Below are 15,323 nucleotides of genomic sequence, written 5' to 3' on the forward strand. Positions count from 1 at the left end.
GGTTGACATGGACACAGGTGTGACTGAAGGTGAATAAATGTCACTGTCACCATTCGACTACTTATGTGTGGAAAGGAAGTTGGCAGTATTGTTGGAAAGAAAGGAGAATCAGTTAAGAAGATGCACGGGGAGAGTGGTGCACATGTCAACATCTCAGAAGAGAATTGTTGTGAGAATGATCACTTGGTCCGAACCCACTAATGCCATCTTCAAAACCTTTGTGATGATTATGGACAAATGGTAGAGGACATCAGCAGCTCTATGACCAATAGCACAGTAGACTTGGGTCACTCTGAGGCTGGTGGTCTCTACTAGTCATTGTGGCTCTCTCATTGGAAAAGGTGGTTGCAAGATCAAGGAAATGAGAGGGAGTCCAGGGCTCAAGTTCAGGTGGCAGGGGTGTGCTCCCCATCAACTGAGCAGGCCGTTACTACAACTGGTCTTCAGCAATCCATCCCTGAGTGTGTCAGTCAGGCCTGTGTGGTCATCTTGGAGTCCCCCCGAAGGGCGTGACCATCCCATACCTGCCCAAGCTGTCAGGTTCTTCAGTCATCTTTGCAGGTACAGCATAGGCAGGGACACTGTGAGCTTTCTCCACACCACCCTGTCCCTGTGCTTCAATCCTGACCTGGAAGGACACATCTAGATGCCTATACCATTCAAAGACAGTCTTCCACTCCATAGCCAGACTGGACCAAGCTGCACCAATTGGCAATGCACAGTCTCATTGTCCTATGACACGTCAATACTGTGTTCAGGGGCAATGAATCCAGCTCTCCAGAGGGAAGAACTTTGGGCAGGTTGGGATGTATCTGCTCAGACTATTTCTCATGAATTCATCATTCCAACTTGATTGGCTGCGTAATCAGGCATCAAGGAGCCAAAAATCAATGAAATCCATCTGATGTTTGGGGTACAAATCAAAAGTGCCAGCCCAGCGGAAGGATCTACTGATAGGCAGGTTACTGGATCTGCTGCCAGCCCTAGCCTGGCTCAGTATCTAATCAATGCCAGGCTTTCCTTGGAGACAGTGGCATGGGGAGCCACTAGAGCAAGGCAGATTCATCCTAATCCCTCTCTGCTGTTCACCACCACACATGATTCATCTGTGTAGTTTCTGAGTAGTCAGTGATTCCAGGTTTTAAATATTTTGCAAATTTTCAGTTTCTACACACTTTTTTCATCCACTCATGATTTTTCAATGAAAGTGTTTTAATTCCTTTCTTTGTTCAAATGTTAAGGCTGAGCTCCATATTTAGTTTTATAAGCTTCTCCTCATTTTTTATGGCTCATCAATTTTTCTGTTTGTCATTTAATATGTAAAAGTACACTATTCATTCATTTCAGCTTAGTTCTGGAATGTCGGGAATTTTTCAAAAAAATTAAAAGAATGAACTAGAGCTTTTTCTTTGTGAATAGAAACCGGATGCCACAGTGATTCATGTGGGTTTTATTCCTGTGGTCTTCCTGTTATTTTGTACCTTTTATCCCTTATAGGGTCCTGATTGGGTTTTGAATGAAAGTTTTATTGCAATTAAAATATTTTTTTCTGTTTCACCACTCCCATGTTTCTAATTGGCCCTCGATCTTTTCCTAAGACCCTGTACCTGGTCATATTGAGGATTAGACTCTCCTAGGACTTAACTGTGGGATAGGGGTGGGAGGTGCACCCATGCATATGTGTGGAAGCAGCTGGACCCATGTTTGACTGGGATTCCCCTTCTTGGGAATATCTGTCCCCTTGTTCATGTGTCAATTTAAACTAAAATTTCAGTCTCTTGTTTTTGGCAAAAACAAACAAGTTTTATCCCCAGTGCTTTTCACACCTTAACATGCATCAGACTCACCCGGAGGATTTATTGGAAGACAGATTGGCGGACTCTATTCTCAGAGTTTCTGTCAGTAGGTTGGGGGCAGAGCCTGAGCTTTTTACCAAGTTCTCAGCTCATGCTGCTGCTGCTGACCCACAGCCCACGTGTTGGGACAGCTTGTTCTGCTGCACAGCCACTCTGCCAAGGAGCTCATATTACTGTTTCCTGTGCCTCTGGGAATTACTAAGATGAAAGGGCCATTTCTGTGAAGTTCAAGTAGAGTTGAAATTCTCTGAAGTGACTGTCATGTAGCAGAGGACACTGTAAGGAGGTAAAAGAGGAAACCATTCTGGTTTCTTATCCTCAGTTGTCTTCATGTGTTTCTGTGAAGACAAAACCAACACATATGAGACATGAGTCCAAGAAGCGTCATCTGATTGACAGGCAGAGGGGGATCAACCAATGATGGCACGTTGCTGGGGAGGTTTCCCTGGACCTGTTTCCACTAAAGAATGTCAGCACTTACATATGTGAAGACCTTGGAGAGTTGTCTAACTAGGAGGAACTGGCAAGTGGAAGGAAACGCATGAAGGATGACTTGAGTTAGAAGTAAGCACTGCCTAGAAGGAAAAATTAACAGGCAAACTTCACAGACCAGCCATGAGACAAGTAGGAGCTACATCATCTTAGTGGATGAAAGTAAGGGAGTAAAACGGGACAAGAGGAAAGTTAGTGTCTATCTGTAGAAACTCTCCCTTTTCTTTCCCTTTTCCTACCTCTTTCTTTCCCCCCAAAACCTGTATTTTACTTTCCCACCACTTATCTGTTCATCTCTCTCCTGCTTCAATTTCTTTGTCTTTTCCTCTCTTTCTTTTATGATGTCTGGTTAACAGCCCTGATCCCAGCTCCTTACCTACCAAATAAATTAGGGAATCTGAAATATCCAACCCCATTAGAACACCCTTCCCTCAATCTGTCCCCTCCATCCAGAACTGATGGGTTATGAAGGTCACACAGTAAAACAGAGACCTAGCTTTCTTTAAAGGCCACTTGGGATCCTGCCCAGCTGCTCCTTAGAGACCAATCATCCTTCATTCAAGGAACATACACACACACACACACACACACTCGGGCACATACATATGCACACACATACTCACGCACACACAAACACAGCATGGTGGCTAGATACCAAGCTTATTCCCAGCTTCTCCTAGTTACAAGTCTTGTTCTTACTGAGTTTAGCACCTTTATAAGGACTTTGCTTTAGGAGTTCATTTAATCTGAAGAATAGCAAGGATTCTCTCATTTTTGGAGAGATGGAGATTACAGGTGCAGGCGGAGGTGGGTGAAAGGCTCCCTCGCCTGCAAGCATGACCCACTGGCCTTGAGACATTTCCATACTGTGATGGGGATTAGAACTTCTACCAAGAGGATAACACTGATGATAATTGAAGGTATCAACTCCAAAAGTCCTCATTCTACTGCATTAACACAAGTGGGGACTTTCCTCTAACATTGTCATCTCCTCTCCTTCTTACTAATGCATTAGTCCTTATCAACTCTGGGTGTGTGGTGATTGTGACTGGGTTCCTGTTGATGGGACCCATTAGGTTCCTGTTGTTGGCTCTTTTTCCACTGTGGGCCCATCAGCTCTGACTTCCCCCATCAGCACCCCAGCACTTTGTTTACCTTTAGTGCAGAGAAGAAGACACAGGTTGTGGGCTTGATTCTGCCTCACATTATGTCCTTGGGCAGGGCATGTACAGCTTCTGAGCTTCACATGTTTTATGGTTAAAGTGAGGGTTATGGTATTTGAGCTAAGGTCTGTTCCTCTTTCAACATCTGAAGTCTTCCAGTATTTTTGGCCATCCCAGATGAGCATGAAACTCCTGCTCACCCATGACACAGTGGGCCCACCAACCCATCATCCTGACCCAACGCTCAGAGAGCTGGTGTAACACAGCTCCTCGGGCCTTCTCTCAAGAACTGGTGATCACAATGGAGACCAGGGTAGTGACCAGGCCAGGGAGAGACAAGAACACTGTCGGGAGAGCAGTGTTAGAAACAGCTCTGTAGTCCTGGGGTTTTGACCCCAAGGGGTCATCACAGAAATGCTGATTTGGAGGCAATGGCAGGTCACTAAGTCAGCTTTGTCCCTACCCCCTCCCCGGCCCCCTGCCCCCACTTAGCATAAAATACCCAAGGAGGCAGGTTGAGCTGGAAGACATGGGTCCTCAGCCCCTTCCTCCTGGTGGGCCAAGTATCTTTGCACCCCACCCAGACCACACCATGTCCTCTCACAGCCCCTGGCTTCGTACCTAGCCCTGGACACCATGGAGGGAGCAGAGGTGGGACAGGACGAGAAGCAGTGCAGCAACTGCAGCTCCCACACCACAGGCTTCCTCCTGAGGCTGCACTAGGCTTCTGCCATTTTCCTCTTGTACTTTTACACCTTCTATTTACCCCTTTGTTACACGTTATGTGGGTTTTGTTCATGGGCGTCTCAACATGTCTCAGGAAGTCTGTGGTCTACAGGTGATATCAGCCCGTCTCCCACAACTGCCTCAAACCATGAAACAGAACTTGTTTCTTGTCAACTTACTTGTGTGCGAGGCCACACTTCCTGTCATCTCTGCCACAGCCACTGCCTGCCTTTCCTCCTTCATCTGTAGTCTATCTAGTCACATAATATTATGGCTCCCCACAGGACAGAGTTAAAGTGGGGCCACTCTCCCCTCCTCTGTTCTTGGGATGGTGCTCAGGATGGGTCAAGGGGCAGGCTCGGACAGAGAGGGAGCTTACTGTGGAGAGACAGTTCACTGGGCTGGGGTCAGGCTCTGCAGACCCCACCTCAGGCTGCTGCTGGCCTGGGGTGCAGCAAGGGTCTTCTCCTGAGTGTCTGCAAAGCCTCAGCAGGGCCTCGCTCAGGAGGGAGCAGCAGGAGCACCCTGGCTCCCTGGGGGCAAGCAAGGACCACACAGTGCAACATGTTCTTCTGCCTCTACCTGGCCGCTGAGCTGAGCTCTGAGAGCCTAAACTGCTGTCATTTTCATTTTTTAGGTCAACTGTTTATTTTGAAGCAATTCCAACTAGAAATTCATAAGAAAATTATTTCAAAATTGGGGACATCCACAACAATTGTGTGTGAATATAGACAGAGAGGTATGGCCCTGTTTGTAGGTATTAATCATTTCTTCACAGTTAAGTAGAGGTTGGGGAGAGCAGGGTCAGCTCCTCTGCTTCCAGAAGCAGGACTAAGTTAATAGTAGTGAGGCAGAAGCTCTTACAACACAGAGACAATGAAAACCAGGCATCAATGACAAGGGATTCACCCAAATTTCTGAAAGACAGAGAGACGCGAGGATGCATGGGGCAGAGCCTCCACATCAACCTGAGCCCAGACAGGCTGGAGCTGAGGTGGCCACAAGGGGGTTTGTGCGGCTGGTGGCTGAAAGTGGATCCCATGACCCTCCCTCCTTCCAAGTCAGGACCCCACACTTCTCAACATCTCTACAGGTAGACATTAGGGGGTTCTGCTCTGAAGGCGAGAACACCTCTGGAAACCCCATGCATTCTGATAGTTCTTAAGACTTGTCCTGGTGACCACATCCTAATCCTGGCACCTGGGGCCATGTTTCATGGCATGGCAAGGAGCAGTTAAGGGGGCTGATAAGCTGACCTGCAGGCGGGAAATAACGCTGGACTGGGCAGAGAGACCAGTGCAATCCCAGGTTCCTTAGAGATGGAAGCTTCCTATTCCACATAGGCCAAGGGCACTCTCACCAGATGTGCCCCGGGGTGGGCTTTGAGGTTGAAGTATGAAGTGCACCAGAGGTACCTTTAATTTTAGAAAGTAACACAGAGGTGTGGAGATGAGGGAGAGTCCTCCATATTTTTTTATTAGAGATTTGATTTTATCCAAAATGGAAGCATAAATGGATATTTAAAATATTTGTTACTAAGTTGCTCATACTCAGACAAATATTGCTTTCACCTGTTGAATCTTATGATGCTATCAGTTTCAAAGCAAGAAATTCCAGTTATTCTAAAAATAAAAACGTTGACCACACATGGAAGACCACATTAAGAACTGCAAACAAATTCATGTGACACCTTCAGCAAGGAAATAATAGCACAGTAGGCTTCTGGGGTGTGAGTGGAGGGCAGGGTGCCTATGGGCCAGGGGAGCAGGGCACGCTGCCTGGCCCGGCGCTGACCACGGATGTGGCCTGTGGAGAACTGGGGTAGGACTTCTGTGAGAGGCTTTGAGGTTGCAGCCCCTGGTGGACACCGCTAGGAGTTTAGCCCAACATCCAGGCAGCCTGCATTTCACTAGCTCCAGCAGCCGGACAGCACAGCATACAAGGATCCTTGGCTCCTGATTGGCTTCTAGAGCCCCGAGGTTGTTGCACAGGTGGTAGGTGGATGGAGAAAGGGACAAGCAAGACTTTGGCTTCAGAAATACACTCTTAATTCTAAATGGTTTCCCTCACTGTTGCTGTAAAACTAACCCTTCCAACAAAAACTGCTCTTCATACTCCTATTTATTCTAAGGAAATGCCACTGGGACCAGAAAGCAGAATCCATAGCCGCCCACAGATGTCCTCCGTGTCGGGTAACCGGGGGCTGCGGGGCGTCCTCTTCCCCACTCAGCATCTCGCTGCTCACCCTCAGGCCCCCAGTTGTGGCCTGGGGGAGGGCAAGGCCGCTGCGCATTGTCTCCCAGCCCCCTCCTTTCTCCCCTCTCCTGGGCCCTGGCAGCTTAGCCTCTCGGTACCCAGTCCCATGTGCGCCAAGCCAGGCCTGTCTGGGGTCGGAATCAATGAAACCCTTGGGATGAACGCAGGAGCGGATCCCTAGAGGAAATACTAGCGGGGGGGAGGGGGGGAAGGTGGCAAATTTTAAAATGTGGCTCTGGAATCCCGAATGGAAGTCCCTCTTTTTTGTCCTGCTATGATCACTGGCCTACTGTTAGACTGCAGTGAGAATGATAAACCCGTAGGCAGGAGAGGACGTGGGCCCTCGCTGCCTACTCTCTCCTATCCTTGGTTGAAAGCAGCAAGCTTCACAGTTAAAAGCAGCAAGCTGGGAGCATGCGCAGAGTCCATGGGGGCGCCACCGTGGCGCAGCGCGGGGTCGCCATGGCAGAGGTCCTGCAGCTCCAGGGGCAGGAGGCAGCGGACTCTGTGGGGAAGAGTGTGGAGACTGAGAACATCCGCGAGAGGCAGGGCCTCACGTTCCTGCTGCTGTGAGGACAGCCAGGCTACATCACAGCACGGCTCCAGGGCACTGAGTCCTGCCATGCACCTCCGGCCCAAGCCCAGGCCTTGGTGACCACTGAGCTCGAGAATTCCAGGACCGCCTGACCCCCTGTACCATGCACCGCAACCACACAGCCAAAGATTCAATAGATGCTGGGAGTAACGAGCTTTAGGTGAAGTGGCTGCTGGACAGTTGTATGACCAAGTGTGTGGATGACCACTTGCACCTCATCCCAACTATGACCAAGAAGATGAAAGAGTCTCTCTCATCCATTGGGAAATAAAAGTCCTTGCCAGTGGCCACTGGGGCTGAGAGCAGGAATCTATTTTAAAAGAGGAATGGGAATTTTAGTCTTTGAAGCAAAGTTTATGAATGAAGAAACCAAGGATGGCAGCAAGTTTAAGGCATATATTACTCTAGACACTGGTTCCTTTATGTTTTGATCCAAGAAAGTGAAATGGAATAAAAAATAGTGCTAAAATTTGAGTAAAGAACAGCAGAGTCTTTTAGAGCCTAAATTTCACATGGCCAGTGGTTGTCCTGACAGCAGGGAACTCCCTTGTACCAAGCCAGAGCTCTCCAAGGTACCAATTCCTACAACATAGGCACCTACAGGATGGCGGGCTCTTCCAGACTGCCAGGTCCTGTGGAGTTGGAGGAGAGGAGTTTCTGCTTGTTGCCAACCTCCTATATACCCGAGGTATCATCATACCATATTCCATAGACTGTAAACAACATCCAGGATATCACTATTCCTGAAGGGGGAAGAGGTTTCCAGGTCTTTGTTTTGTTTTTTATATACAAGGCATGAAGTGGATTGAAGAAGTGAATTTGAGAGGGAAGTAGTTTGAATAAGAACTTGGAAAGCTTCCTTGTGTATATTCTTTATAGCCATCAAGATATGGATTTCTTGTGGCTGGGTTGTAGCTCAGGGTTAGAGTGCTTGCTTTGCATGCATGAGGCACTGAGTTCTATCCTCAGCACCACATAAAAATCAATCAATAAAAATAAAGATATTGTGTCCATCTACAGCTAAAAAAATTGAAAAATAAAGACACGGATTTCTTGAAATTCTTATTGCATCTCTCAGCTGGGAGATCACTGCAAAAACATGAGAGGCAATGTCACATTAAGTGTGGAAAGCAGGGCTTCCTCCACCAACATACGAGCCCTGAGGCTTTCTGCAGCAAAGTGACAGGATAATCTTTCTCCTTTGAAGAGAAAGGAATTTCGATTGTGATACATATACCAGTATCTGGAAATAAACAGTAAAATAGTGACAGTTCACTAGCTAAGAGAGTTGTAAAGTACTGTACTTGGAAGAGAAAAAGAAAAAAAAAACTTGTTTTCATGGAACAGAAGCCTAAATCCAGCATTGCTAACTTAGTTCCCTGAATGTACAGAGCCTTATTAAGATAATATCTCGGCAACAGGAAGGTTACAAAGTAAACAGCTTGGGCTAGGACAAGCTCCAACACATACCCTCCCTCTGAGAGCAAATGAAGGGCACCCCACACAGAACCCTTTATCAAACACCATTTTTGCCTGGGGCCTTTGCACTGTGCAATGTTCCTGCCCCAGCCTGGTACCTTATCTTCTGGATAAGGAGCTCGTTGTCTTTTAATCAATTTATTACTTGAAATGATGATATAGCCTGTCTGTGTGCTCTGTCAAGGCCATGATATATTTTCCTAGTGGTTTGGTTTTACAATAAATACAATAAATAGTATCATTCTCCCCCCGCCCCCCCCCCAAAAAAAAAAAAGTACCAAGCTTTCTAAGGCTCTTCTGTTGGTTCCCAGTGGCTGTTTCTAGGCGCCCTACATGGATTTCCTTATGTGGTGAGGAAGTCAGCATCCTGCACCATGGAGCAGGTGTCGGTTTTCTGCTTTGCATTTCATTGGGTAGCAGATTTCTTCACTCAGCATCTTCTCCCTGTAGCCCTTGAGTTTGTTCACTGTTGTCTGTGTAATAATCTCACACGGGCCTCAGCCTTCTTTGCTTCACCCCCAGGGATGCTCCAGCTTATCAATACTTTCCAAAGACTAGTCCCTGGAGTGGCTGTGTTTTTATGTGGCCTGGCAACACTGAGAGAGTAGGGGGTATTATATCTAGGAAATAATAACTTTTTTTTTTTTTTTTTTTGCATGACTGGTTCCTATTAGTTTTAGCTTAACCAAACACTCCAGGTCATTTTCTACTGAAATCACCCTCTTTAGAATGCCTCCCGTCTACTTCTCTAATATTTAATTTTGGGAAACACTATCACTAAAGAATTTTCAAAATAATCATCCCTATGGTGTTAGTTCAGTGTTTAAGCTAGTCTAGATTATTTTGTTTCTTGTTTTTAGTATGTCTCACTGCAAATATTATTAATAATTTTTTTCTGGATAATTAAGGAGAACATATCAAATCCATAACTAATGGCATGATTTTAATAGATCTTTTGATACTGTTTCCCAACATTTTTAAAAGAAACCTTATATTTGTTTGGAATATATCATGGTGATGCTGGAAGAACAATTAAACAATAGAGATAAAATTCTCAAAAAATGTAAATTGTACAAGCAGAAAAGTTGAAGAGGTCCAGCCGATGACCTTGCTGACATTGACTACAACTGGCATCTGCAAAGTAGTTCTTTGTGGATTCCGAACCCCAGAGAAGCAATCCAGTTTGGAAACATTAACATAATAAACATATTTTTAGGAACCTGTCCTTTCTTGGGGGCCAGCACTGTAGCCTCTCCCCTGGCTCTGTGCTGAGAAGCCCACATTTTCCCCGAGTGCAGGAACAGCCCTGGGAGAGCTGTGTGGAGCGCCTGGCTTATCTTTTCCACTAAGACTCACAAGTGCCCTTTTCTCATCCTGGCTCCCCAAGGGGAAGGGGGGAACCAGGCAGCCGGTTAGCTCAGCTCCCCTGAGCTCCTCTGTGAGCAGGCAGGTGGCACAGGAAGGGGGAGGAGCTTGGCCTGAGGTGGAGCTCTCAGTCAGGAAGCCCTGGGCATCCAGGACCTGAGGGGGGTGAAGGTGAGCATCCCGGGGGATGGCCATGAGCACAAGGGGACTCAGGTGACGTGTTCCAGGGATGGGTGCTGAGCAGATGGCCTGCGAGGACTGGGGTGGATGCAGTGGGGGTAGCCAGAAAATGAGAGTCCCTGCTTGGGAGCAGTGCTCCTCCCAGACTGCTCTTGCCCTCTGTCTGTGACTCGTGTCTCCTGAAGGAAGCTGAGGATCCTGTGCCAAGCGTAGAAACAACCCCATCAGCACGTTGCTCCCTCCACCGTCAGCATGAGACCTGGCCTTTGTTCTCAGGGACAGGCTGGGCCTATCCTCCATCCCTTCCCGTCTCACCCCATTTTGTCTCACTCTTCGGGGTGCACGGCCTGTGTTCAGCTCTGGCAAGTGTTGACAAGAAATGATCTCAATCTGGTTGGAAGGAGGAGACTTACCCTTGTGACCTAAATGAGGGATAGAATGAGTCAGGACCGGCTTTTAGGGCCCGCAATGAATGGGACAGAAGTCAGGGCCAAGGGGTTTGTGGGAGGAACCAGGTAGGGGGCCCTGTTACAGTGGAGGAGGGAGGGGGAGGGGTGGGAGGTCCCGAGGGGTGGGGGGCGTTGTTACTATCGCTCACCTCGCCTCCCCTCAATCTGAGGTGCTCACTCTCACCCTCTTGTCCCTTCTCAATATCCGGGCAACTCTTCCCATGGCATTGTTCTGGGACTTGTGAGCCCCAAAGGAAAACCAGTCTCTGTATCTTATGGCAAAATCTTATAATTTATCAGTTTACCTAACCACCAAATTGGGGCTCTACAGAGAAATAAAATTGGATGTCAGGGCAAAGTGTGATCCTTGAAAACAATAAAAATTTTTGACACAGACATCCCCTTAATGCTTCCTTCCGATCCGAGGGCCGCTGATGCCTGTGGCTGGCCTTCGGTTGAGAGTGGCAGCAGGTCAGCTCTGCAGGCCCAGTTGCAGAATCAGGACCATGGGGTGGGGCCCTGGGCAGGAGTGGAGGACACGCCAACTGACCTCCTGCAGGTGCTGTCCAGGCTCCGGCCTTGGGGTGTCAGCATTGAAAGCAATCTCCCCTTCCGTTGCCTGGATGCTTCCGGCAGGTCTTGGTAACAGTGTGGGTGGCAATTTTGGAAACAAGTTTATTTTCTCCAAGGACAGTGCTTACTGTGGCCCTTCACCCACTTCCAGTGTTCCCCCCCCCCCAGAATGATCCTCAGATCATGGGCAGTTTTCTTGGCACCTTCACATCTAAATTTCCAAGGGAGGTGACCCACTGTCCAGGAGAGTTCAAAGCAATGATTCATTCACCACTCCCCACACTCTCTCACTCTAAGAAGATACCTACCTACCTTTTTTTAAAAAATAAAAAATGTTAAATCCCCTTGATTTCTCCACCAATCCACACTCAGGATTTATTCTACCTTCCCTATTTCCTCATGTGTAACTTGTTTGTCCAGTGTTATTTGTGATATATTTATACATTTCCTCAATTCTTATACATATTATTAACCCATATACACATGAGAAACAAATTTGCCAAACAGAGCACAATATTTGTACAGTTTGTTCTACAGCTTTTGAAAACACATTATGTCTTTGCTTCTAATCTCTTTTTGTTGTTGTTGTTACCTGTATTGATAAATTTCTCAAATGCCCTTAGTAAGTGACGTGGAGATATTAGGATTTTAGTAGAAAACTGTTTCCCCATTACATAAGTTGCTGGCTTTGTTGCCTAGTAGATGAAAGAAAGAGAGAGACAAAGAGACAGAGAGAGGGAGAAGGAGGAGGAAATACATGGAAAAACATGTTTCATTTCATATTTTATAGAATGTTCCTCACCTGGGCAGTTGTTGGTGGATTATATTAATAATTTTTCTCTTGGTGAACCTCCTACCTTACTCTAGTTTTCTAAAATAAATCCCATTTGGTCATGATGTATCATTTTTAAAAAAGTTGTAGGATCCACTTTGATATAATTTTATATCAAACTTGGCACTGGTATCATACATGAGATTCATCTGTAGTTTTCTTCTTTTTTTGCCTTCTATTTTTTAATTAAAAATCACATTTACTTAGAAGCACTCAGAATAGCAATAAGATGATTGTAGCTTGTTTTTTGTTTTGCTTTTGTTTCTTTGCAATTAGAATTGTATTCGTTTAATAAAATAATTTTATATAAGCTACATCTGAGACAACTGAAGATGAAAACCTACAAACCTCATATGTAGCCAATTTGTGCTGGGCCCCAATATGAGCCTGCTTTAAATTTCCATGCCTGTTTTGACCTTCATGCTATGCCAGTCCAGGTTAGTGGCTACCAAGACTGGACTGTTTAAAAAGACATGTTATGTTGCATTGACTATACAAAAAAAAAAAAAAAAAGACAAAGACAGTTTTAAAATAAATCTTTTTTTTTAGAGGGAGAGAGAGAGATATAATTTCGATATTTATTTTTCAGTTTTTGGCTTACACAACATCTTTGTTTGTATGTGGTGCTGAGGATTGAACCTGGGCCGCAGGCATGCCACATCCCCAGCCCCATTAAAATAAATCTTTCACAGCCTTACATTTCAATATTTTTTTTCTTTAAAAGGAATGAAATATGAATGAAATTATGGCATTTGCCAATAAATGGATGGAGCTGGAGAATATCATGCTAAGTGAAACAGCCAGTTCCCCCAAACCAAAAGCTGAATGTTTTCTCTAATATGTAGTTACTAATTCACAATAAGGTGTGGGGGGTGCTAGGGAAGAATAGATTTACTTTGGATAAGGTAGAGGGGCATGATGGGAGGGGAGGGGGCCCAAAGACACTGACAAAAATATAAAAATAGAGTGTAAAAGTCTATTTCCAAGGCTATTATTTATAAAAGCCAAAGGAGAGGAGGATGCTAATCACCATCCTCAAAGATGGGTAGAATAAGCTCATCACAGGCTCATGAGTCGTGCGAGCTGATCACAGGCTCACCAGGAGCAATGCTGCACACGACTGGAACATCTCCAGGTTACATTGTGGAGCAAAGCCTGTGAGGCAAATAAAGTCATGCCTCGCATCCACCACCCAGCTAATAAGGGGTACAAGAAAAGTTCTTACTGTGTCTGGAGAAAGGGGACGAGGTGACAATCACAAGGACAGAAGCCAAACTTCTTCCAATTGACTTTTGTAGATTTGATTTTAGAACGATACAAATGTTGTATATGATTTCATGGAAAACTATATTGAAATTAATTCTCCAAAATAAAAAATAAAAAGAGACAAGTGGTCATAACTATGTACCCATGTGTATTTAAAACACACTCATTTCACTGACCATCCGTAGCACAATACCTAGAGATGAAAAAAAACTAAAAAATGCCTTTAAATTCTTCATTGTCATAATGTTGGCAATGATATTGGTCTCGTTATCCTCAAAGCATCATGTGGTGTCTGTGTTGGATACACACACACACACACACCACACACACCGAAAAGGCCAAGGGCAAAGCAAGCCACACCCAGTTGCCTAACTAGCTCCTGTGCTCAGTGTGGTCATCAGCACTGCTTCCCTACAAAAGAAGTCAAGGATTCCTGGGGAAATGACCAACTCAAAGTTTTGGGGAAAAAATGCCTAACATGTCGTGGGACCATCTTATTGGAGTTTCGCTGCATCCTGATTCAAACAGAATAAACTGAATACAACATGAATAATCCCGACCCAAGCCCCAGTTCTTCAGGTGGCGGGAGTGCTGATGGCCAACAGCTTTCAGCTGACCCTGTCCCCTCCCTTGGCCATCTCCTGAAGGTTGCCTTCAGATGGACAGGGTCGCCTCATCCAAGGTCATGCTGATGCTCAGGACAGCTCAAATCCCATGTCTGGTCAGTATAGAGGTACAGAGGCCTGCCCTGGCCCTGGTGTGGGATTCTCCAAGGGCCACCTTGGCTCCTGGGTCTTAGTGAGATGGTTCAGGGGCCTGTGAATCATCACAGCCTGGTGCCCCCTGCTTCCTTCACTTCCTTCGGTGATCCTTATGATTTTATACTTGTATATCATTGCAGAATCTGCCCCCTGCTGCACTCAGCCAGAGACACCCAGAAAGTGCCTAATTGGCCTCCCTGAGCTATCGGGAAGCTGTGGGGTCAGTTGGGGAGGAGGAGTTCAGGCGGGCATCTCTGGGGCTGAGGAGGTGGAGAGAGCCTGAGGGTGCTCTCCAGTGGCTGTGTCATGTGGTCAATGAATTTCTTCATAAGGAGCTGGTTTCACTGGCAGGGGATTCAAACCTCTCCAGTTTAAAACCATTCCAAAGGCTTTGAAAGTGCAGACTCTGAATTAAATTCATAGATGCACTTATGAAGAATTTATGGACATTTTTATGCTATAGAGTTTTCCTTTAGGTATAGTGTACTGCTTTGAATTTTTTTTCTGTAATTTTTGTTGGGGAGATACAGTTGCACATAATGATGGAATTTGTGGTTACATATTAATACATGCACACAATGTAACAATATAATTTAGCCAGTATCATTCCCCACTATCTCTCCCCTCCAACCCGCCCTCCCTCTCACTGGTGTCTTTCCTCTACTGATTTTCATGAGATATCCTCACCTTTTCTTGCCTTTCCTTTTGGCTTCCACATATGAGGAAAACATATGCCCCTTGACTTTCTGAGTTTGGCTTTTTTCACTTAACACAATGTTCTCAAGTTCCATTCATTTTCCTGAAATTGATATAATTTCATTCTTCTTTATGGCTGAATACAATTCCATTAGGTACATATAGCACACTTTCTTTTTCTGTTCATCCATTGACAGACACTTGGGCTGGTTTCATAGTTTGGCTATTGTAAATTATGCTGCTATAAACATGGGTATGCATGTATCACAGTAGTAAGATGACTTTAATTCTTTAGGACAAATACTGAGGAGTGATAGAGCTGGGTCATAAGCATAGTCTTTTGGGGAGACTCTATACTGGTTCATCGTGGTTGTACTAACTTACAATCCCGCCCACAGTGTAACAGTGTTCTTTTTCCTCCACATCCTCTCCAGCATTTATTATTGTTGGTATTCTGATGACTGCCATTCTCACTGGTGTGAGATGAAATCTCAGTGTAGTTTTGATTTGCATTTCCCTAATTGCTAATGATGTTGAACATTTTTCATGTATTTGTTAGCCATTTGTATTTCTTCTTTTGAGAAATATCTGTTTAGTTCATTTGCCCACTTATTAATCAGGTTATGTGGTTTTT

At 45.5% G+C, this 15,323-nt stretch overlaps 2 pseudogenes; both read left to right on the forward strand.

The window, feature by feature from the left end:
* Window positions 1–7: 7 nt before the first annotated feature.
* LOC139703355 (poly(rC)-binding protein 2-like) lies at window positions 8–1,179 on the forward strand (annotated as a pseudogene).
* A 5,776-nt stretch (window positions 1,180–6,955) lies between these two features.
* Window positions 6,956–7,359, forward strand: LOC114079707 (protein FAM136A pseudogene; annotated as a pseudogene).
* The last annotated feature ends 7,964 nt before the right edge of the window (window positions 7,360–15,323 follow it).

Source organism: Marmota flaviventris, chromosome 1, assembly GCF_047511675.1.
Source record: "Marmota flaviventris isolate mMarFla1 chromosome 1, mMarFla1.hap1, whole genome shotgun sequence".
NCBI lineage: Eukaryota > Metazoa > Chordata > Mammalia > Rodentia > Sciuridae > Marmota > Marmota flaviventris.